Source organism: Ambystoma mexicanum, chromosome 5p (assembly GCF_040938575.1).
Source record: "Ambystoma mexicanum isolate Mex_15411 chromosome 5p, UKY_AmexF1_1, whole genome shotgun sequence".
Taxonomy (NCBI): Eukaryota; Metazoa; Chordata; class Amphibia; order Caudata; family Ambystomatidae; genus Ambystoma; species Ambystoma mexicanum.
In genome coordinates, this window is record NC_090930.1 from 1,323,718,348 (window position 1) to 1,323,741,921 (window position 23,574).

Genomic DNA, 23,574 nt, shown 5'->3' on the forward strand with positions numbered 1-23,574 from the left:
CAGTGGTTGGATTCTTCTCGAACTAGACAAGCCTGCAGAGAATTAACAATGGGAAACCTCTATGAAGCTGAGAAATTCTTTCTTTTGGACAACGATCTTATATATTACTATTTTTTCTTGTAAAAATTGATCTTCAATTAAACCAAGTAATAAAAATAAAAAAATATCAAAATGGTAAAACTCCAAGAGGTAATCAGCCACAGGAGTTTCTCATGGCCCTTGATCTCAAAGATGCATATTTCCATGGGCCAATACATCCAAGGCACCGAACATACCTCAGATTCATAGTGGAAGAAAGCCATTTTCAATTTCGGATTCTGCCATTGGCCTAAAATCGGCTCCCAAAACATTGACAAAGTGCCTAGCACCAGTAGCAGCCTTCCTCCGAAAGCAAGGCCACCATGTTTACCCGTACTTGGACAATTGGTGAATTAGAGGATCGACGGATCAACAAGTCTAATCGTCTCCCAACCAAACAGATGCTGCTCCAACAGATGGCCTTTACAATCAGTTATACTAAATCATGTACAGTTCCCTCAAAGAGCTTGGTTTTTCTTGGGGCACACTTACTTACAAGCCACAATCTGGTCAAACCTTCTGCGGAAAGAGTCAGCAGATTGTTTGGTGTGAATAAGCTTGCTAGAGTTACCGTCCTAGTCCGCTCATACATGGCTCTATCGGGGAATCATGTCATCTTGCATTCCGCTGATTTCTCGACTGTCGGCTTCACATGCAACAAGTGCAAAGGTTTCTTGCAACCAGATGGTCCCAAATCCGGGGTTCCTGGTCGAACAAGGTAACCATCTCCTGGACTCTTGTCAGACACACTGAAATGGTGCACACACCCCTTCAACATCCTGAAAGGAATGCCACTGATAAAGCCAGAATTCCAGCTTACCGTTGTGACTGATGCCTCACAGGCGTGATCAGTTGCTCTTTTCAACCAGCACCAGGTCAAAGGCCTCTGGTCCCACCAACAAAGCCTTACTACACATCAATGTACTAGAATTACAAAGCAGTGCACTGGGCTCTCAAATCCTTTCTTCCTCTAATCGAGAATTCGATGGTGCGTGTCCTCACAGACAACACAAACGCTGTTTTACCCACGGAAGCAAGGCGGGACGCGATGAGACGCCTTATCCCAGGAACCACAGATCTGGCATTGGCCCATCCGGCACAACATTTGAATTCAGATCTTCCACTTACCCGTGATGCAGAACAAGCAAGCAGATACCCTCATCAGGGACTCCAGACACACAAGTGACAACTGCACAGCATCCAGATAACCACATTTTCTCAAACCTGGGTCATCCTCCCCCCCCCCCCGCCGCCCCCGGACCTCTTCACCAGCCCCAACAACAAACAGTGCCAGAAATTCACCAGCAGGATTCTGCATCCAGACTCTCAAGGGGACACATTTTCGTTCCCTTGGAACAGGGTGTTTGCCCACGCGTTTACTCCTTTTTCCCGTCGTAAGGAAAACCATACAGATGATATGCAAGGGTCCTTGCAGCATCATCTCGGTAGCACCGTACTGGCCCAGGCAAACCTGGTTCTCTGCTCTGCTTCCGTTGGCAGTGGCCGATCCAGTTCCTCTAGGGTCTCAGGCCAATCTTCTATCCCAGAACAACGGGATGCTCCTTCATCGCGACCCAGACTCTCTCGTTAACAGCGTGGCTCCTGACCTCTCCAAATTCGGTCATTTGAATATCCCTCAAGACTGCCGGCACATTCTAGCAGCAGCTAGAGCCCCAGCCACCAACATCTCCTATAGCCGAAAAATGGAAAAGATTGTGTGCATGGTGTACACAGCAACCTGATCAGCAGCCGCTAGCTATAACTCCTCATCCACTCCTTCCTTATCTGCTGAAATAGCTACAGAAGGTCTGGCGGTCTCTTCCATCAAAGTGCATTTATCGCAGATTTACACAGAAAATATCTTCTCCGCTCTACAGTGACAGGCTAATCAAACATTTCTTAGTCTTTTTTGTACCTTTCCACCAAAGAAAAGGATTCCGCCTGTATGGAGACTGAACCTGGTCTTAGCAGGACTTATGAAGCCTCCATTCGAACTTATGTCTACAACCCACATCAAGTTTCAAACTTGGAAGGTGGCTTATTTAGTGGCTATTACGTCTTCTAGACGTGTTTCGGGGCTCCAAGACTTGGTTATTGATCCTCCGTATCTACGGTTCATGATGGACAAAGTGATTCTCTCCACTAACCCGCTGTCATGAAGCCTACCCCCGGAGCGCCCGGCCCAGCACCCCCGGGAGCAGGCATCATGCCCCGGGTAAAAGCCCAGCGGCCCCTTATAGGGGCTCTTTGGACTCTGTCCTGGCGCCGTTGGCGCCAGGCTCATGTTGGACATCAGTCCTGGCGCCATAGGCGCCAGGCTCATAAAGGAAGGTGTTTTGTGCACTTACCTGATGCAGACCATGCTGCAAGATTCAGGCCTCCCTGAGACCTGAAAGGGACTATTTTTTCATTGGGACTATTTTGCCACTTGGGCGTGGCCAGGGAAGGATACTTACTTGGAACTACTTTGGGGGCTATTTAAGCCACGCCCAGACAGTAGCTCACGCTTCGCGTAGTTCTGCATCCAAGCAGCTGAATGCTCACGGTGTCTGCTCCTGCATCTGGTCTCCAGCCACGCCCGCCTCGATCCTAGAACACCTGTAAGGAAAGAAGAGAAGAGAAAGGTGAAAACCAAGAATTTATCATACTTCTTACCTGCATCCGGAACCTTCACGCCAGCGTTCCTGAGAAAAGACTTTCATTTAAAAGCACCGCGTTGCTCGCTGCAGCGCTGTGCTTCACTCACCTGTCCTCGGGAGTTCTTCTGGCTCCACCGCGACTGTCTGCACCGGTCGCCACATCTCTGCGCCTAGGGGAGAGAAGAGACAAAAGGTGGGCAGAAGGAACATATGAGGAAAGCCTAATTTTCTGCCATAACACTTACCGGTCTTCTGTTGGTGGATCATTCCTTATTTCGGGTCGGCGCCGCTTCGTTGGCAGGTACCGCACCTAAGGGGAAAGGACAAAAGCCATTACTGGAGGAATATAAAGACATTAAGAGGGATCGCCCCCATCGCTAACTCGCCTGAGTTTACCATCGGCAATTCAATCCCTCAACGCATCGCCTTCATTCTGCACCTGAAATAAAGGACAGATCACAGGTTAGGAAGGCAACAGAAAAGGAGGCTCTACACTTGAACTTTTGTTATCTTCATACTTACGGCGTTCCGCTTGGAAAAGTCAAGTGGATTTTGCCAGCGCCATTCTGAAAACCAGTGAAGTAACTGGACAAACACGCACCCCTGCTCCAGAAGCAGGATGGAGAGTTCATCCTTTCAAACCATAAGAAGGATATTCCTACGGGCCAGACCAGCAAGGTTTGAGGGTCCTATTCAGTCGGTGTTCTGAGTTCTGCGCATCACACTCGAAGAGGCCACAGCAACCCAGACTAGACCAGCGCCTCCGTGGGAGTCAGGTGAGCGTTACACCCGCATTTCATTCCTGAAGTTTCATCTGAGTTTCATAAAAATGCTACCATCACTCTACCTACATTTTTTCCAAATGCCACTTCACCAACAGAAAAGGCTCTGCACTCTCTAGATGTCAAAAGGGCATTGGAATATTACTTGGATCGCTCAATATTTTAGATCCACTAAGCATCTCTTTGTAGCCTTTGATCCATCCAATAAAGGAAGATCTATATTGAAACAGGGCATTTCAAGATGGGTATCATCTCCAATATTCTTTTGCCACTCAGTGGCCAACAGGCCGTTACAATCAGCCCCCAGAGTGCACTCCACTAGAGCTACGGCTGCCTCTGTGGCTCTCTGGTCTGGGGTACCCATCAGACATTTGCCAAGCAGCAACATGGGTGGTGCCCCACACTTTCACCAGGCACTACTGCTTACACCAGCAACACGCTGGGGATGTGCAGATGGAACAGGCAGTCCTTTAACAACTGTTCCAGTAAGGTAAGCCCTGCAGCTTCCAGGGTTGTCCCTGTTCTCTACTTAAAAGATGTATTATTCTGCATTAATGTAAACGTCGTCTTAGTATCTAACCTGTGTTTGCTTGGTTTACACCTCCGAGCATTTATACTGCTACAAAATCTATTCACAGCATGTGAATCCATGAAAGATCTAATGCTGGAGAAGGGAGTAGTTTCTTACCTGTAACTCCATTTCTCGAATGTTGGTATCTTTCATGGATTCACATGCGCCCTCCAGCCTTCACCCTCCTAAGGCAAACGTCCTTTAACGGACATCCTACAGCTGGAGTGCTTAAAATGAGGGGAAGCTGCTGGGCGGATCTATACTCGACGTCCCATTGGTGCTACCAAAAGCACCCACGACGACGACGATGGGGCAGTCAAGGTGTCAAAAATTACCAAGTCAAAGTTACCAGGGTTTCCCAGCCTGACAGCGGGTAATATTCACAGCATGTGAATCAATGAAAGATACCAGCACTGCAGAAATGGAGTTACAGGTAAGAAACTACTCCCTTCCTCACCTTCCCCTAGCAGCTGAATGTTTCCAGGTCCTTGGTTCTCTCTCAGCTTCACTATTGCAACAGCCTTTTCCTCAACCTTCCTTTCCTCTCTTCTCCCCCTCCAACTAATTCAGAATGGGGCTGCGAGACATCCTTGGCCTCAAACCCAGGGACAGCATTTCGCCAGCACTAAAGTCTCTACACTGGCTCCCGGTGACTGCAAGTATCAAATGAAAATCACAGCGCATCATCCACAAGGCTGCCTGGGTCCCCTCTACATCCAGCTTTCCATCCCTAAATACCAGCCAGAAACCTTCGGTCTTCTGGATCCAACTCTCTACAGGTCAAATGTTTATCCAAGCAGAGAGTGGGAGGTAGAGCTCTCTCCTTGGCTGGCACCTCCCTTTGGAACATCCCCACTCTTCCCATCAGACTTGAGCCGGATCTTCTTAAGTTCCGGAAACTTCTCCTCTGCCTTCCATCTCCACCTGCCACTGTGGCCTTGTCCTTTCCGAATCATACAGAGACCAGACCACCCCCGCCCACTTCAAGTACCTCCCAGTATCCTTAGTCAGCACTTGACCGTGGGACTCTTTTCCTGGACTATCCCTACTAGTTGTCCTGCCCACTGCACTTTGCCTCCCCTGGCACTTGCCATTCGCCCTTCCAGCACTTCTCTCCCTCCCCCACACCCGCCCCTCCTTCACACTTTTCCTTCTTCCCTAGCCCCTAGAACTTGTACCCTTAAGCACTTGCACGGTAGGATTGTCACAAGGCCAATATATCTGTCTGTTTTTCTCTTGTATATATGCGCCATACAAATGTCAAATGAGAAGGCAGGAATAAGGCCAAAGAAAAATATGGCCAAAGGGCAAGCAAAAACCTTGTGGCACAGCCATCTTGGACTGCTATCCACCTTCAGTAGCCTTTGCTGTAAATGCAAAAGTGCACAAGCAAAAGGTATAAAACCGTTTAAAATTATCTGCTACTACCAGCTCATCCTGGGCGCATTGTTAAAGTAACCAAAAAGCCATTTCAGAAAAAGTTATGAAGATACAAAATATGCTAACCGCATTTTACTTTAAGGTGATGTGTGCAATTGAAACAATACAAAAATATCACACACAGAGGGTCTCGTTACTGATATTCTTACAGACTAATCAGTTTCCACATAAGAAAGGGTAAAAAGACAAGCAGTGTGTACAGCAGAAGTCATTACTGGACCCCAAAAAGTGATGTCAGGAGTTGGAAAAAAAGCCAAATGAAAGTGTCCCATAGAAGTCTGTGAGTTAAGAGACCAAAAGAAAATAATTCCTAACAGGGATGAACTGATGAATCCTTGCCATCTTGACTTTACTGTTACTGATGAACTTATTAATGTACAAATGGATGGCCATGCCCTGTATTTTTTTCACACCCAGAAGAGAATGGAAAATAAGCTTTCTGTCCTGGCTTCTGAAGCAGCAGCTTCTGTGGCTTGCTTCTGGAGCGGGGTACAGATGCCAGACAGCAGAGCTTCCCACTCTGTGGGTAGCTGCGTCTTTCAATCTTAAAAACAGCAAGGTAGACCCGAACTGTATTTTTGTAAGCCTTCCATGACAACTCTGACTGCCCAAGCATCCTTGAACTCTTTCAAATTGAAAGTAAAAAAATGGGACAGCCCACCACCAACTGGCATGTCCATCCTGGAGGATAGCATGGCGCGGGATGTGGAGGGAACCAGCACCATGTAGAGAGTAGGGCTTACTGAAGGTGCTGGGCTGAGCTGCTTTTGGATGATACGGTCTTTCCTGTATGCTGTAAAGGATGCCTATAGCTCCTCCTTTTTGATTGAATCTTGTACACTGTGCGCTTAGGTTTTGCCTTGAAGGTAATGGTTCAATGCATGGCTTGTCTCCCGCAGATTCCCCATCTTTATGGCCCTACATTATCCAGATGGAAATCCATCATCCAGCTCTGATGTTGGGGAAACTTTTCGAAAGGGTGCATAGTGGACCTTGACTTTGCCGTCGATCTGCCTTGCTTAATGCTCGAACGTCGGCTCCGGAAGTGACGTCAGGCATCGTTTATATATAACCCGTCACTACGCTCCATGCTTCAGTTCCTTTTTATTGCATGCTGCATCGGGAAGACTGCTCTAGTTTACTCAACGTTTTTTCTCCACTAACTTGTTCGTTTTTGGTAAAACCTCGACATGATGTCCAACTCGCCGGGTCTCAGTCTTTAAACGGTGCACAGATTCCAAGGCCAAAATGTCAGTAATCGACCCCCACGCCGTTTGTGGTGTTTGGGTTCGGCACATGACATGGAGGCCTGTGCAGCATGCACAAAAATGCAACTGAAGTCCCTGCGTGAGAAAGCTGGTAAACTGGCTCTGGGCAGACCACCCACTAAATCTCTGGCACAGTCTCTCGTCCGGTTCTCAGAGCCTGGGACTGAGTAACCCACCCCCATGAAGGGTGAAGACAGACATCAGAAGAAAACCAAGAAATGGTCCCAGGCCTCACGGAAGAAGCAACGCCACCACCATCGGCGTGAATCAAGCTTGTCTTTGGAACGAGGTAAGCCCTCGAAGGGACCCACCACTTGCAAAGAGTGGGAACATGTTGAACCAGAAATGCTTGGTTATAAACGGCGGCTGTCAGCGCAGTGCGCCCTCAGTACCCCCTCGAACAGCAGGCCTTGGCATCGAAAACGGCGTTCGGCAACCCTGGCCCCACACTAGCCACCAAATCGACAAAAGTGGGAATAACGCATTCGGAAAGCCAGCCAAAGGCTGCCGCCCATGGCGAACGTTGGCACAGTCTGCGCTGAAACCTATGCCATCAACGATGCAGGCCGTACCGCCGCCGTTAAAGCCTGTGCAACTGACATCCAAAGCCATTGCATTGGGAGACAAACCCTCAATGTCTACTACCGATGACTACTCTTTTTAGCCGCCATCGAGGTTGGTTTATATTTTTTCTATGCGGTCGATCTTCCGCGTCGACCCAATTTATACGAGAGACTGTGATGCCGATTATTTTGACTATCAAGCTGATCTAATGGCACTGGCCGAAGGGCTGCAAGGTACCAGTGGTCTAGACACATCCCCAGACCTTGATATGTAGCAAAACCAAACCTACACTTATGCAAATTTGAAGTATAGGGCATTGGTCGAGAGGATTGTAGACAAACTTGGGCAACTGGCTGCTCTGGGGGAAGTCAGCAGGGCAGATTTTCTCACCTGGAGGACACTAGTCTGCTACTGCCCCGACTGGGCTTCTCCCTGAACTTGAAGTCCCTTGTGACACCAGTCCAGAGGCTCCAGTTCATTGGAGCAGTCTTACCTAATACCCGTCATAGATTGTGAGGTATTGGACAATTTTTCAACACTCTTGAGGAATCAGTCAGTAGGGAGAAATTGTCTATATTTCCGCTGGCAGGTTGGGCAGGACTTGATTAGGAGCAATTATCTAATCTTGGCCTGAAGTGGGAGACTATCGTTCAGGTACCTGGGCGTGGTATGCCACAACGTCAGATTACCACGCAAATTAAATACATTTAGGGCACCGACAGTCCTAGAACAATCCACAAGATTCTGGAGTAAGCTGCCTCTATCAGTAATGGGGTGGGGGCACACATCAAGATAATTCTCCCACGCCTGTTGTATCAATTTAGAAACGTACCCTTTTTGCATCCCCAAGTCCTTCTTTCGGGAATTGAATGCCATGTTAAGTGGGTTCACGAGAAGACGTAGAATTGCCGTAGGCATGCTATGCAGGGATTACACTGAAGGTGGAGTAAGACTGCCACATCTAGAACGTTCCTATTTGGTGGGGTAGTTAGTGCGTGGCTTCATGGCTGTAATACGAACATTCGCAGGAGACCATATTGTGGGATTTGGTGAAACCGTACTTGTTAAGAGATACTCTGGCTAGTGGAGGGTAGAATCCATGACCCTCCACACATATTGCTGCTGGGTGAGAAGATCTGGAAGGGGACTAAAAACCTTTTATACTTGAGGAACCATACTCCCCAAACATACCCTTAGCAGCAGTCTACAGAATGAATGGGGACGACCTCAAACTTATCGGGTCTCGGTGGGTAGACAATGGAGTGGCAGTATGGTGAGATCTGTTACCAGAGGGAGAGCTACTGGAGTTTAAAGATATATTGAAGATGAGAGGCGTGAGTGGGTCTGTTCTTAACGTACACCAGACTGATACATATTGGTAAGACTAAGTTGGGAGTTTTTCCTAGCTGCATGGAAAAGGGCGAGGTCATGGGGCTTCTGTATATTTCTAAGGGCGGTCACAGGGTGTTGTGAATGTACCTGGGGCTTCTGATCAGATTACATATGGAGACAATGAAAATAAAATCTAAATGGGAGATGGATTTGGGCAAAGCATTTACTGAACAGGAATGGGCAAATGTGCTGATGATCTCCACAAGTGTGCAGAAATGCCAGGTTTAAACTTAGTTGTCTATCCTGCACAGAGCATACATGACTCCATATCGGATATATCAATTCCTGGCTCACTATATGTGAGTTGTCCCATGTGTAAAGAGGAGGGAGCAGACATGATGCACATGTTCTGGGAGTGAATGGTGGTTAAACAGTTCTGTTGGGAGGTAGAGGTTCGGAGGAATCACTAGATTGAATTGGATCCCAGTACCATGTCTGCTGAGGCTGTTTCCAAAACCAAAGGCAGCCAAACCGGGGACTAGGATAGTAGGTGTGGCATACATACTGGTGAAATGCGGACAACCATGGCATGGAAGTCTAATAGCGGCCCAAAGATTGAAAGATGGTGGAATGATCTAAAGCCGCGGTCTGAGGCCTAGTCACTGGTATAAAGAGCGATGCATGAGGGTTGAGGAAAAGTTGAGGATGTGACAACTTGGAATACGCTAGTGCAGTTGTTCACCTGGCCAGATAACCCCTGTGAGCCTTTGAATATTCAGGGAATTATGTTACTTACGACATAGATGAAGAACATAAGGAAGTGGGGTCAGGAGAAGTGGGGGGTGGGAATTGGCTGTTGGCGGGATGGTCCTTTGGGCCCCAGGCAAAATCTATCAAGACCTCAGTGTATGTTAAGCAAGCCCTCAGTTGTTGGGGTGTTTGTTGCAAGTTGTTATACTTTCAGACTGCATAAAATACGTTTTTTTAAATTTAAACTAATTTAAATGAAATTCACAAAAAAAAACTTTAAGGGGACGTTATGGTTAAGTTGCACTACTACAAACCTATGAAATTGACTAAAAATAAACTTTTCTAACGCAACGTTATGGTTCAAATTAAAACCGAAAAACCCCAGAAATTCACCAGTTATGATAAGCTACTCAACCATAACTCGCGCCACCACCGTTTTTTTGTATGTAATATCCGCGTAACTCCTCCCCCCTGCCCCTGCCCCCCCCAGACCAAACATCACCAAACTTTGCAAAAAAATTCAGAGTGGCCCATGTACTTTGCAAAGGTTAGTGAGGATTTGTCCAGGGGGAGCGAAGTTATAGGCCGCCCAAAAATGCTCTTCCTATGGAAACAGCAACTTAAGCAGAACTACACAGCCACTACTGTGGCTGTGTAATACAGAGGAAATGAGATGGAGAGCATCCCAATTATACACGTTTCATTGGTAGATAGAATCCAGATGCATACAGGTATTATGATAAAAAGACCATGGAAAGGACATTTGTTTGCCAGTTGAAAAAGGCAGGAAAGAAAGACAAACTTATGAAATCTTTTTAACCGCTTTAAATTATAGAACAGTGACTGTAAGTGGATACAATCACTTATTGTACAGAACATATACCCATTTGGTAGGTTCTGTATTTCATACGACTTTTAAGATCCTCTTCTCTATCTTTTACTTTGAAGACGTTCTTGAACATTGTTGGTGGGCCAATTAAGTGCATTAACGCACCTTATCTACTCAGTACCGTTCTATCTGCCTTTTCTGTGTTTTCTTTATAGGGGTAGGATTTTTGCTAGTGTTTTTAGTTAGTTGCTTGCATTTTATTGTTTGATTGAAAGTCCATATTTTCATAGAATCTTGATTGCACATTATGTATTTTCTAGAACCATTGTACTCCACTTGTTTGAGTTGCCAATGTTATCGGCTCCCACCCTTTCTGAAGATATAGCTAGCCCTCAGCCTGTGCTAACGCAAAGGTAAAGGAGCTGTAACATTCAGGATGTGCCCGTTTCACCTTTATCATTGGGATAACTGCTGCTTTACTAGTAGAGTGGCTCTAGCTATGTGGTTTAGCCACTACTCGTACATATAATCCTGCACAGCAGTAGTCATTTCGTCACATGGGGCAAAAGAAAATGTATAATAATAAAAAGTACACATTATTTTTACCATCATATATGTTTGGCCCTTATACTTGTTAAAAGAAAAGAAATATTGTAAATGGAGAAGCAATGTGTCTGCAGTATTTTAAAAAAGTTTGCGTACGAAAACTGGCATCGGTTGACCATGTGACAGCCCCGTTATGAAAGTACAAAGGACAAAGTAAAATCCACAAAGCTGAACATCACACTGACTTCTGCTCTTGGTCTAATACAAGAAGAACCGGAGCAGCCACATATTTTTACTTGCTGCCCTAGCCATTTTGCTAAAGTACTCCATCTATCTGGCGCCCTTGACTCACTACATCAGACTGAAGGGATTAGAAGTTTGTGTCGTCCAACAATGCCTATTGTTTTTTCAGAGCTCCTAGCACTAGCCAAAAAGAGTCTTCGAACAGAAGTTTGTTTGTTTGTTTGTTTGTTTATTATTTATAGCGCGCACCAAACCCGAGGGTAACCGGGCGCGTTGTTCAAGGATACTTTAAACTTTACAGGTTACGCATGCTTACAAGTGGTACATCGTAGAAATTACATAATGCAGGACAGTAGGGAGAATATACATTGAGTATAGTATAAGCATATAACATAATATATACAGGAAATATGCAGTAGGAGATGGAGAGTATATAATTATGTGCATAGTACGTCGGTAGAACAGTAGTTGTGTTGGTGTAGGGCAGGACTATTGGTCATTTTCTTTGATCCAGTTAATACAGTTAGATCTGAAGAGAGCGTAGGATTGGGTAGATCTCAGGCCGGGCTGGAGGGAGTTCCAAAGCTGGGCAGCTTTGACCGGGAAGCTGTTTCCTCCGGCCGTACTTAGTTTAAATGGGGGTATCACTAGCTGGTTGGAATAGGCTTCTCTGGTGGGTCTAGTGGAGATTTTTCTGTTGAATCTAGCAGCTAGGTATTTGGGTGCTAGATGGTTGATACTTTTGAAGGTAAGAGAAGCTGTCTTGAGTTTGATTTTGTCCGCTGTGGAGAGCCAATTGGATTGTCTTCTAGCCTCTGAAATATGCTCCCTTCTTGGAATTCCTAAGGCAGCTCTAAGAGCATTGTTCTGTAGTGTTTGAATCTTTTGCAACGTATGTTTATTGGCCCCTAAGTATAGTGCGTTGCAGTAGTCCAATTCCGACAGCACTAATGCTCGAGCAAGGGTTAGGCAGTTGGCAGTAGATAGGTATGGTTTTGCGGCTCTAATCAGCTTGCAGGTATATGCGGTGCTGGATGCCATTGCGCTCACCTGTTTGGTTAGGGAGAGGTGGGAATCAAGGTAAAACCCTAATGTTTTTACCTCTTTTGCCACCTTGATAGTGTTGCCGTCTATGACGAAGGAGGAGTATTCTTCTTTTAATCTATTGATGTTTTGTGTGTTCCCCAGTATGATAAGTTCCGTTTTGTCATCATTCAGGCATAGCCCGTGGGTGGCCATCCATGCCTGAATGATGAGATAAATCTTGTTCACCAAGGCCAAATCTTGTTCATAATCCCCTGAAAGTGGTATGAGAATCTGAGTGTCATCCGCATAGTTAGTGTAGGTAACACCCAGATTATCTAGATCATCGAACAAGGGCTTCGTGAAGATGTTGTACATAGTGGGGGAGACACAAGAACCTTGTGGGACTCCACATGTAATGGATACAGGGTCAGCGGCAGCAGAAGTAGAGAAGACTCTCATAGTTCTACCGGTTAGGAATGATTTGATCCATGCGATGGCATGTGTGGAGAAATGGGCAGCTGTTTCTAGGTGGGTGCAGAGCACATCATGATCCACCAGGTCGAAGGCTGCAGAGAGGTCCAGTAAGAGGAGTAGGGCCATCTTTCCAGAGTCTCTCAGCTCATCAACCTGAGTTTTAAGATCGATGAGCGCGGTTTCAGTTCCGTGCTGGGGTCTGAGGCCTGATTGTCTTGTGCCTAAAAGGTGGTGCAGCTCCAGATGTTTTTGGATCTGCAGGTAGGCTACCCTGTCTAGGATTTTTAACAGGAAGGGTACCGTTGTGATAGGCCTGTAGTTAGTCGGGATGGATGGGTCCAGTGTGTGTTTTTTTAGGAGGGGGAGGACCCAAGATTGCTTGAGGTTATCTGGTATAGTGCCTGAAGCAAAGGAGGCATTAATAAGCTTAGCAATGAATGGGGAGAGGTCTCTGGCCGCGTCTTTAATTAGTTGGGCTGGGCATAGGTCGCCTCGGCAATTGGATGGCTTGAGTGAAAGTATTATCTTTTCGGTTTCAAGTATAGTTACTTTCGAGAAGTTAAATTTATGGTCTAGATTAGTGCTGACTGGTGGTTTGCCTCTTGGGTTAGTTGAGGGTGGAATATTCTGTTTCTTTATCTCAATTTTTGTTTGGAGTGTGGCAATTTTGTCATTTAGTGCTTTTTGGATGTTCGAGCACCATGTTTTATTTTTGTCACAGTTATCCTGGACAGGAATATGGTTTTCTAGTTCCTTTAGTATAAGGAATAGTTCTTTCGTTCCAGATTTGGCCTGCAGTATTCTGTTGTTGAAATTGTCTCTTTTTGCTTTCTTTATTTCATTTTTGTAAATCTTGGAGACATTGATGAGTGTAATTTTATTTGTCTCTGTTGGGGTTAGTCGCCAAGCAGATTCGCATTTACGTTTTTCGAATCTTAGAGATTTGAGGTGAGGAGTAAACCAGGTGTTTAGGTGGGCTCTGGGCTTACTCTTTCGCAGTTTCAATGGGGCAATAGTATCTAGAGCTGTAGCCATGGAAGAGTTGAATTCATTTACTAGTGATGAGGTGTCCAATAAGTCAGGTAGAGAGTTTAATCTGGGGAGGATGAGTGGTAGCAGTTTTTCTGTAGTTATAAGTTTTTTGTTTCTGGTTGGCAAGGGGGGAGCCAGAGCAGTTTCAATAGGTAGGGCCAGGTTAACATTTAGGAGGAAAGTTATCAATGCATGATCAGTCCAGATTTGTGAGGTGATATCAACAATCGTTGTATTGCAATTATAGTCAGCAACCCAGTCAAGTATGCGGCCTTTTTCGTGTGTGGGTTGTAAGATTTTTTGGGAGAAGCCTAGTTCTGAGATGACATTGGTGATATTAGTTGCTTGCAGGTCTTTAGGGTCATTGTAGCCTAGGTTTAGGTCTCCCAGAAGGATAGCTTGGGATGAAGTTTTTAGGTTGTTTGAGAGGATTGTGGAAATGTCCTCCTCGAATGTGCCAATAGGGCCTGGTGGTCTATAGATAAGGTGAATAGTAATAGTTTGAGAGGGAGATGCGAGGAGTTTAGCAGTTAATGATTCGCAGGAGTTAGTCGTTGAACTTGATTCAGTTTTTAGGGTGAGATTATTTTTAGCAATAATAGCGAGGCCACCTCCTCGAGAGTTGACTCTGTCTTCTCTAAGTATGGTGTAATTATGGGGTAAGGCAAGCATTAGGGCAGGTCCTGCAGCTTGGTGCAGCCAAGTTTCTGTTCTGGCGAAGATGTCATAGTCTCCTATTTGAATGAGATCCGCAATTTCGGTAGCGTGTGCTATTAGTGACCTGGCATTAATAAGGGCGCACTTCAGTTGGATGTTCGGCTTTGCTGTGGCCTGGGTGGTATTGCTTTTCTTTTTAGGTATGCTATTATTAGCATTGGGCTGCTTGTTTGGGCGGTTGTTGCGATGGAGGTCAATTTTTACAGAGGGAGTGTTTCGGATGTTAGTGTTACTTCTATTGCAAGAGGTATTGAGTCTAGCTAATGGTTCGTAAATTTTAGGTAGTCTTGAACATAGTTTTGCGTTTCTATTTGCAATGTCACAGGGAAGGTATGTTAGCGATTGGTGGGTAATAAGTGAGTGTGAAGGTTGGCGCAGGTCCTTAAGCCATAATAGACATGCTGGCCTTTTGAGTTTCCTGATAGTAGCCAACAAAAAGAGCTGTCATACCGAGCAAATCTATGAATTCCCCAACACACAAACCTTTTGGCTCTATGATATAGCTGCTGTCTTGGACTGGTGGGAGGGGGATCATACCTGCCTGACATTTTGACCTCTTCCCAGCTTACGCAATGAAGAGTTGGCACAGCAGCCCCTGATATCTTCTGCCCTTGTGGAAATGTTGAACGCTTTACCAGGAATGTGTTGCCCTTTCTAATAGTCTGTAGTAACTCCTGTTGTACAGAAACACTTAATCCTGCCGAGCCAGGAAATTGCCACCATCTCTTACCTGGCCTTTCCAGCAAATATTTTGCAATGTGCCCTGATCACCTTGCTTCAGGCCTATTTTGAAGAAAATAAACAGCAATGCAATTAAACCTGAATTTCGACCTGGCAGGTGTACTGAATCAGTCAAGATATAGTTACTTGATTAAGTACATCTCATTAGGCAAAGATGCAGTGCAGGGATGTTGATACTTACTGACATTTTTGCAGCCTTTGACCCCATTCAACCGCTCCATACTAATCTCAAAACTGCTATATCTATATTGGTGGTGTATGCATTGCCTGGATTTAATCTGTCCTCCCCCACACTATGCATACTTTCATATTGGATCCTCTCCTTATGAGATGTGGGTGCCACAAGGTTCCATACCTGCACCCACTTGCAGTTGTAATTCTTCCTCCCCTCATTTCCTCCCAAATAGGCTGATGACACCCCAATTGTGTGTGAAATGTCATCCTGCGTCTCTGTGGTAGGTGATATGTATTGCATTCAAAAACTGATCTGCGGTGGTTATTTTGGATGGGTTGCCATTTTCTGAAAACAAGTCCGGAGGAGGCAGTTTCTGGTGATACAGTCTTCAACTGGAGACTTTAACCCCTCCTGACTGACCATGTGATGGTGCTGCCACATCCCCTTTTTAGGTTTAAGAAATAGTAGCCCTCATTGACTTTGAACTTTCTTTTACCTCGCTGTTATTGGATTCAAGCCACTTTGACATTGGTCCAGAATTGTCTCGATTATGCCAAGGACATCTACTTGGGCTTGATGAAATACTTGTAGCTAGGCTACGAGGGCATCACAATGGCATCCTTCATCACGTTTTTTTAACCCCCAAGACTGCAGCAAAATTTCCCTATGAGAGCCTTGCACTATTTGAGAATACAAAAGCATAGCATTTAAAATTGGCTCATCACCCTCATTATGAGGTTAGTCTGCTCCTCCTCCCAAATTGTCCAAAATAAAACTTCTAATTGATTACTTTTTCTAACAGATTCATTATCTTGACTATCTTCTCTCAAAGTGCAGCTGCTCTTTGGAAACCTTTCCACCGAAAGGGGGATGCAGCACTGCTCTGACTCCTATCCATGGCTCTACACGCCCCATGCCGGATAGGTTTTTGGGATAGTATATATTGAGGTGCCACACCCTGGGATTTCCGTTCCTTTTTTTTTGCACATTCTGCTCGCTTGAAGAACCCCACATTTTCTTGCTTTTCGTTTTTCAACTTTTTGCTAAAACAGTCAGTGCTTGGGATTTAATCCCTGCGTTGACTGCAGCCGTCCGATGTCTATCTTGGATCACCACAAGGATCTGTCTTTATTCACTCTGTGAAGGGCAGGACACGCAGGATTTCAGATCGTGCCAGTCGATGCATCCCAAGGTGCTTCATGAAAGGGTGGTGAAACTGTTAATCTTCCTCCTCAACAAGGTGCCAAACTGAACCATTCAAAGTTGCCTGGTGCTGAAAGTAGAACTGAAGAACTTTCCCCGGTCTGCACGGACAAAAAGAAAACTCACTGCATGAGGTCTCGATCTCCAGGCAGATCTTCTAAACACCATTTGTTTTCCTCTTCGAAGCTAAAGTCAGTTCCAGAGACTTCTCAGCAGTTCCGGCTCCTCTGGTACCCTTCCCCAACCAATCCTCTGTTCTAGAGGAATGGGATGCCTTCCGGCTTAAGTTGCACAACATTTTTGCCAAGGCACGAGTGTCTTTGGCGCCAATGGCTTTAGCTATGGGGTTCTATGTGATTACTGCGCATGGGGAAAATTGCAAATCTGAAAAGATGAAATTGCAAAATCATGCAAGATCACTTTCCACCATCCTGCATCCTCCTACCCCCCCAACCCCTCTCCACACTTACCTTACTCTCCTGTACCCCTGCAGCGCCAGTTCCCTCGCACTAACCTGGGTCGGAGCTGGTGCTTAAGGGTGCTTTTTTCTAATGTTTTCATTTATTTTTTTCTTGTCCCCGCTTCAAATGTCATGGAAGCGGGGGACACTCCTGCAGCCCCCGAAGCCCATTATGCCGAACATTGAGAGCGGGGACACCCCTGTTCCCACTGTTTGCATTATGGCATTCGTTTTTTTTGGTAAATGCCGAATGCACATTCAACTTTCTTTAATTGATATTGTGGGCCAATTCCCCGATATGGCACTGACTGCGCTGCCGGGGTCCACAGCACTGACGAGCCAGCAGAGGCCCCACAAAATCATGTGACCGTATGCCCTTGGACTTGGCCACACTGAAGGCGGACTAGAGCCTATCTCGAGGTCATTGCACTTTCTTCAGTCCTCGGTCTTCTGACCTAGGCACCCCCCACCCCCCTCCCGTGGTGCAACTGACACTGGATTTCCTAGGGAGTATGCTCCATTACCTAGAGGTGGATTCATGTCTAGGATGGTATACATTTATGATGAGGAAGGGAATTCCCTTTTTGGATTGTCACCCATACCCCCCAAGGAAGTTGGAAACTTCTCAGAGGAAGTTTATGGGTATGAAGGTGTCTTGGTGCATCATGCTACTAACTTATAAGAAGACGTGGTCTGGACACCCCACCAGAATTCAACATGCTCCCTGATACTATCCGGGGTAAACCTCATGCAGCGTTTCACCACCAGATAGATAAGGTGGCTGTTACCTTGGGGTTATCTGCCCCTTCTGGGCTGAAGGTGCTGTCTAAGCGAACAGACATTCTTCATGAGAGCAAAGGAGACCCTGCTGCCATTCAAGCAAACAGTAGAAGCGCCAGCTTTAGAACTATGGTCCAAATAGACCTCAGTCCTGACTATAGACCAATACATGTCCAAAAAGCACAGGACAGCACCTTCTGACCTGCTGTTTGTCTACCTGCATATCACCTGGTGGCTTGGTTATCCAGGTAGCAAAGGCAAGCCCGAAGATTTCTTTCCCCTCTTTGCCCGGATCAGTAGAGAAAAAGACCAGGTGCCTGGGGAAGAACAGTCTTTGATTCAGGAAGCCTTTGCTTGAGAAATAGCAAATTGTCATTTGGACTTTGGTCTGTCATTTGGAATTCCTCTGTAGTAGTCTGCTGGTCAGAGTGCAAATGTATGGTGCAACTTGTAGAATGCATTGCATGTGTAGAAATGTGTGTGTGCCTAGATCTCTGTGTTCTGCTTACTGGCAGTTGGAAGGAGCCGGTTGGGGGTGCTGGATGCCAGTGGTATATTGTCCTCTATTTGGGTAATCTTGAACAAGGGCAATAAAGTACTTGCCGTGCTTGGACTCTTCTGACGCTCACAAGAAGAACCCCAATACCACATCCTCACCAGGGGGAATGATACCCTACCCACTATATAAGTACTTAACAAACAAAAAACAGGATAATTGATCCTCCCACATTCTGCATCAAAGTTCACTATTTCTTCATCCCAGGTGGATTGAGTCCCTTCCCCTGGATCACTGGTTTGATCCTCCTTGCAAGCTCAACTGCCAGGAGAATGACTTTCTTCTCCCAGCCTTCCTTAGCTCTGCTCTCACAGTTCACACCAACAGGTGGAATACCCTCTTCACCTGGCCTTTCTCGGGCGTATTTCACAATTACCTTTGCCCTCACTTCTTGAATATTTACTTTCACAATTCAACCCCCTACTGGCTTGTTCTGGCAGACCTGGTTCCCTCTCCTGCCAGGTACTGACCCGAGGAAGAGGACTTACACTGATCTTCCCTTGTGGGTGCGGGCCCCATACCTGTATCTTTCTACTACATGGATTTGGCAGACCTGGGTTGCTTTCCTGCTAGGTACTGCCATGTAAAAGATGACTTGCGTTAAGTTTCTGGTTTTAGGTCATTGACCCTTCCATGGTGGTCAGTGGCTTTGCTTGACCACCAGAACGATGGAGACTCCCTCTGACATTCTCTGCGTTTCTCTGAGGGTCACAAAACCTGCCCTGGTGGTCAGTGGAATCTGTTTCCACTGTTGAGGGATTTTGTCCCTGAGGCTATGCTTAGCTTTTGACTCCACCCTGCTCTGTCTTCTGTGTTACCTGCTTTCCAAACGGGACGCAACACCAGCTCTTCCAGGGTTCGTGGTTCTTCTTGCCAGACTCTCCGGTCCGCTCTTATTCCGACCGTTTCAGGGGCTCCTCGAGCCCTTCTGCGTCAGCAATGCCTTGCCTTCTCGGGATCCGTACTGGATTGGACTAACAGTCCACTTCCTACTAGCCGTGGGACTGCCAGTCATTCTCAAATCCCAGTAGGAGTCTGCTTCCTGCCAGCTACTCTGCTGCTTCGGCGTCATCTCGCCCTTTTTCTCTCTTCTCCTGGTTTGACTCTCCCAGATATCTGTTGCGGACTCGTTACTTCTGCGGTAGAAGATGCTACCTCATCTCCAGTAGTTTTTGTCAGTTTTCCAGGCACTGCTGTGATACCTGAGTCTACTAGCAGTATTTATCAAAGCTTCAGGCTTGCAGAGGTAGAAGTGCTAGAAAAGGTATTGGGATCTACATAGTAGGGAGGTATGTAAGTTGTTGGGTTAGGGTTGTTGTACTGCGTTCTCCCTAGATGGTGGTTTTTATCCCTAGAGGGGAGTCTTTCCCCATGAGATCCTCCCGCTGCGTACCACTCCCAGGGGGACTATCGGGTAGCAGCCTTACCTCCTTCGCCTCATTGGGAGGGGCTTCTCCTCTGGGAGACATGACGACATCTAAGGATTCGTCACAACCAGCATCCTCTGCAGTCACTGGCCGGTGAAACCCAGCTCCTTTGCAAGATATCAGAAGATCCTTGTTGGTGCTTCAGTCATTGGACTAGTGCGACAAACTAGTGTTGACGCCTACTCGAGGTTGCATGCCTCAAAAGCCTTCTGAAGTGTTCCGGGTCTGCCTGGTGGACTGAACAGCTATCTTCGGAGCTGCCTTTCACAAGACATTGGTGTTCCAGCCCCAGAACTTTGGTGGTCGGCAGCTTGTGCCATACGTCACCTTCTCCCGGAGCTTCAGTTTCCTACAGTCAGTGGAACCTGTCCTGGAGCTTCTTCTGTGACCAACAGGAAGATCGCCTGTTGTCACCTGTAAAGGATGACTGTAGCTGGAACTCGCCTTCCTTCATTCCTCCCTCCTGTCAAGTTTCCTGAAGTGGTCTGCAGCGTGAAAGTCTGCATTATTTCATCATCTGCTTTTGCATCTTAAAGTTGGACCAGATTGAAAGAAGCATTTAAACTTGTAACCCCTTTGCAACCTTCTGTCGGCTTCAAGCCTTTCTTCCCCAAACTCTGAGGTCTCCCTCCTCCTCATTCTCCTCCTCACCTGTATCAGAGGAGTCCATGAGGTATGCTGTCTTCAAGGATCTTCTTCTGTAGTTGAAGTCTTTGTTTTTTTTTTGGAAGCAGCGGCCTGCCCCGAAAAGAAGCCACCGTTACAGTCAGGAATAGACTATACTCTCGTGACCCCCTACCGGAAGTAGTGGTGAGAAGAAAAGTACTGCAGATTCCGCTCCATTCAGAAAGAACAGTAATCGGAGAATAGCTGCAAATCCGGCTCTGTGGAATGGCCGCAGTAAGTTGGGAAGCAAAGGGATCCAATGAAAATATATGGAAGCGTATAGTAATGAAGGCAAAAGTAAAGGCAAGTGAGACAGATGCAAAGGAGGAAATGAGAGTAGCATGAAAGGTTAAACGCAAAGCAGCAATGCAGTAGGCAACGCGAGGAGCGTGGAAAATGCAGAAAAGGAAAGAACTGAAGGAGGCCCGAAAAGAAGGGCGAAGGGGCGCCAAGGTAAGAGGCGTGGAGTACAACAGGAAATTAACTTGTGTGAATGAAAAGAAGGTATACTAGCGTTGGGAGCGCAGTACGAAAAACACTGCAGTTACAACGCGTAGGATAGCCGGAAGGAAGTGGTTAAACACTGGCAAGGAGCTGGTCAAAAAGACTATACCGAGTATGGAAACGTGTAAACTACGTGACAGGATATTTTAATGGAGGCGTGCCGTCGCCCTCCATCTATGCTATAGCTTCCATGCACCAGGGTGCGTGACACCCTCACCCGAACAAAAGACAGAAGATGACCCATTGTGTGACCTGGGAAAATCTGTGTCTAGGAGGGCCGGCGGTAAACTCAACTGTTTCTCTCCCCCCTGTCCTCCAATTGGATAACATTGGGTGCAAACCCTTTGTCTACTAACTCCCTCTTTACTTAACTCTGGTCGTAGAACCTGTGCCAAGTATCCTACCCCTGTGCTAGTCTTGGGACTCAAAGAGAGTAGTTATGTTGTACAAAAAGTTATTCCACTTTTGGTTTTGAACTGTTAGAAATAAACATCACAAGCTCATTGCATCCTTGCAGAGAATACTTTCTCTGGAGAAACCTCTGTTTGAAGCAGTGGCATATGGGCACTAGGCTCCATACATCTTAGGGCTGTACTTAAGTAAAGGGAATTGTACTTGTGATTGGTTCTAATAATTTTACCTGTAGCTGAACCAGTTACCTGGTTGAATTATTGACTGCACTGTAAGTGAACCTACTGGTGACTGTATATATTTGTGATATATGGTTTTGTGTGATACTACCTGCTAATTTTATTTCTTACTGTGTTCTAAAAGGCCTAATGGATAACTGTATTTCTATGCGTACGGTCTGAGTTGAATTGTTATTTTGTGTGAACTCATTGGGGCCCTAGACCACCCTCACTCCTAAATGTAAGCCTGGACTACTCCCCCATGATGGCTTGATTGGGTTTGGCTAAACTCGTAAATTGGTTCAGGAGTAACCATAACAGACCACCTAAAAAAACTGAGGTGTGGTACCTTCCCATTTCTTCGGTGCACAAACTGCATCTTCGCACAGAAGGGCAATGTTGTCTTCCATCGCAATTCAGGGAAAAGGACATATTTGAAATGCTTCAGTGCCTGCGACAGTAGCAACATTATATACAGCATTAAGTGCCCCTTTGGCAAGTACTATGTTGGACAGTTGACACGAAAAGCCACACTTCGGTGGAACGAACACCGTTCTAGGAAATCTAAGATCCCCAGTAACCCAACACTTTCAGGAAGCTAATCATCGGGTCTCTCAAATGAGGTTGTAAATCCTAGAGGTAGTATAAAAAAAGACTGGGGGGTTGCAAAATCACCAAAAGGAAACCTTTTGGGTAGACCAATTAAACACTTTGCAACCAAGTAGGATCAATGAAGAATGCAACTTTGCATGTTTATTTAAGGCATACTCATTGCAAAGGCGGAAATGTATGTTATGTGATTACGTGTTGTAAGTTAAACGTCCTGTAGAAATGAAACTAGACAAATTGACAATACGAAAATGTACAAGGATATCAAGATTTTCTTGAAGCCATGAATACCAGCGCAATGAAGTGAAGACTCAAAAGAAATTGTGATTAATCTGGAAATAGCGCCATTTTAGACTGTGATGTACCACAATGCAATGTAGTATCTCATCAAATATAATGGTACCACAGGGTGAAATTACAGGTTCATGTTGTAGATAAATTGTAACAAAAATTGTAATTAATCTGGAAACATCACAAATTCTAGTTGTAGTAAAGGACAAGGCTGTGTTACACCAAATATAATGGTAACAATTGGTGAAATGTTATGCTGAAATTCAAACTATTTTGAATATACGCGAACACTGTGTACGTTTTCAAAAATCAATATATACTTGGATTCACATCCAAGTGCAAAATATAAACATGGACTTGGCAATGTATTAAATAAAACACTGGTGCAATGTAATTGAGGCAGAATTACACATTGGACTGTATAATGCTATGTTATTTTGCATTTATATAGTGCTGTATCATTGGTAGGACCTCAAAGCGCTGGTAGGTTGAACGCCCTCGGGGACCGCAGTTCAGGTCAGTCTAGAGAGTAGGGTGTAATAGGGTGCTAATGCCTGATGGTAGCTGCATCCTAGCATTAGGTGTGGTGGTATTTCATACCATTTGAATGTGTGCAGTCTGGAGGGAGTTCACCAAGACTGGGTTTTGGCTACGTTAGGCCTGTGTAGGACGCCTGTGTGCAGCTAGGCCCCAATGTATACATTCTGTGTTTAATCAGAATGTTGAGGTGTTCATGGAGTATTGTTTGTATGTGAGCAGTTAGGCCGAATTGATCGAGGGGTGTAGCTACGCTCTAATTGTGTGTTGGTGTAGAGTAGAGAGTGAGCCTAGTGATAGGAGTGGTGAGTGTCTGTGTAAAGTTCTGATCTAACTAGCACGGTATTCCAGATTTCAAGTGTGCATTTGTAATTGCTGTGTTCAGAATAAACTTATTTGTGACTTAATAAACGCTTTGGTGGCGTCATTGCTCCAGATCTCATTAAACATTTTGTCATTGGGTTGTAGGTCTGAGTCGCCTTAGATGGTCATAGTTGGTTTTATGGAAAGAGCCATGCTTTTAGAACTTTGCGGAAGGTCATGTAGTCTTGGGTGTGTCGAATATGAGGGGGGAGCGAGTTCCACAGAGTTGGGACTAAGGTTGAGAAGGCTGATCCTGTTTCTTACAGACTTGCACTTAGCAACGTTGAAATATTGTGTACAGTAATATTGTGCATAAGGGACATTCTATCCAATATGGCAACA

At 45.7% G+C, this 23,574-nt stretch overlaps 1 protein-coding gene across 1 annotated transcript in view; it reads left to right on the forward strand.

The window, feature by feature from the left end:
- The window catches only part of NSUN2 (NOP2/Sun RNA methyltransferase 2), a 1,120,965-nt gene that overhangs the window by 887,027 nt on the left and 210,364 nt on the right, over positions 1-23,574 (forward strand). The window lies entirely within an intron of this gene.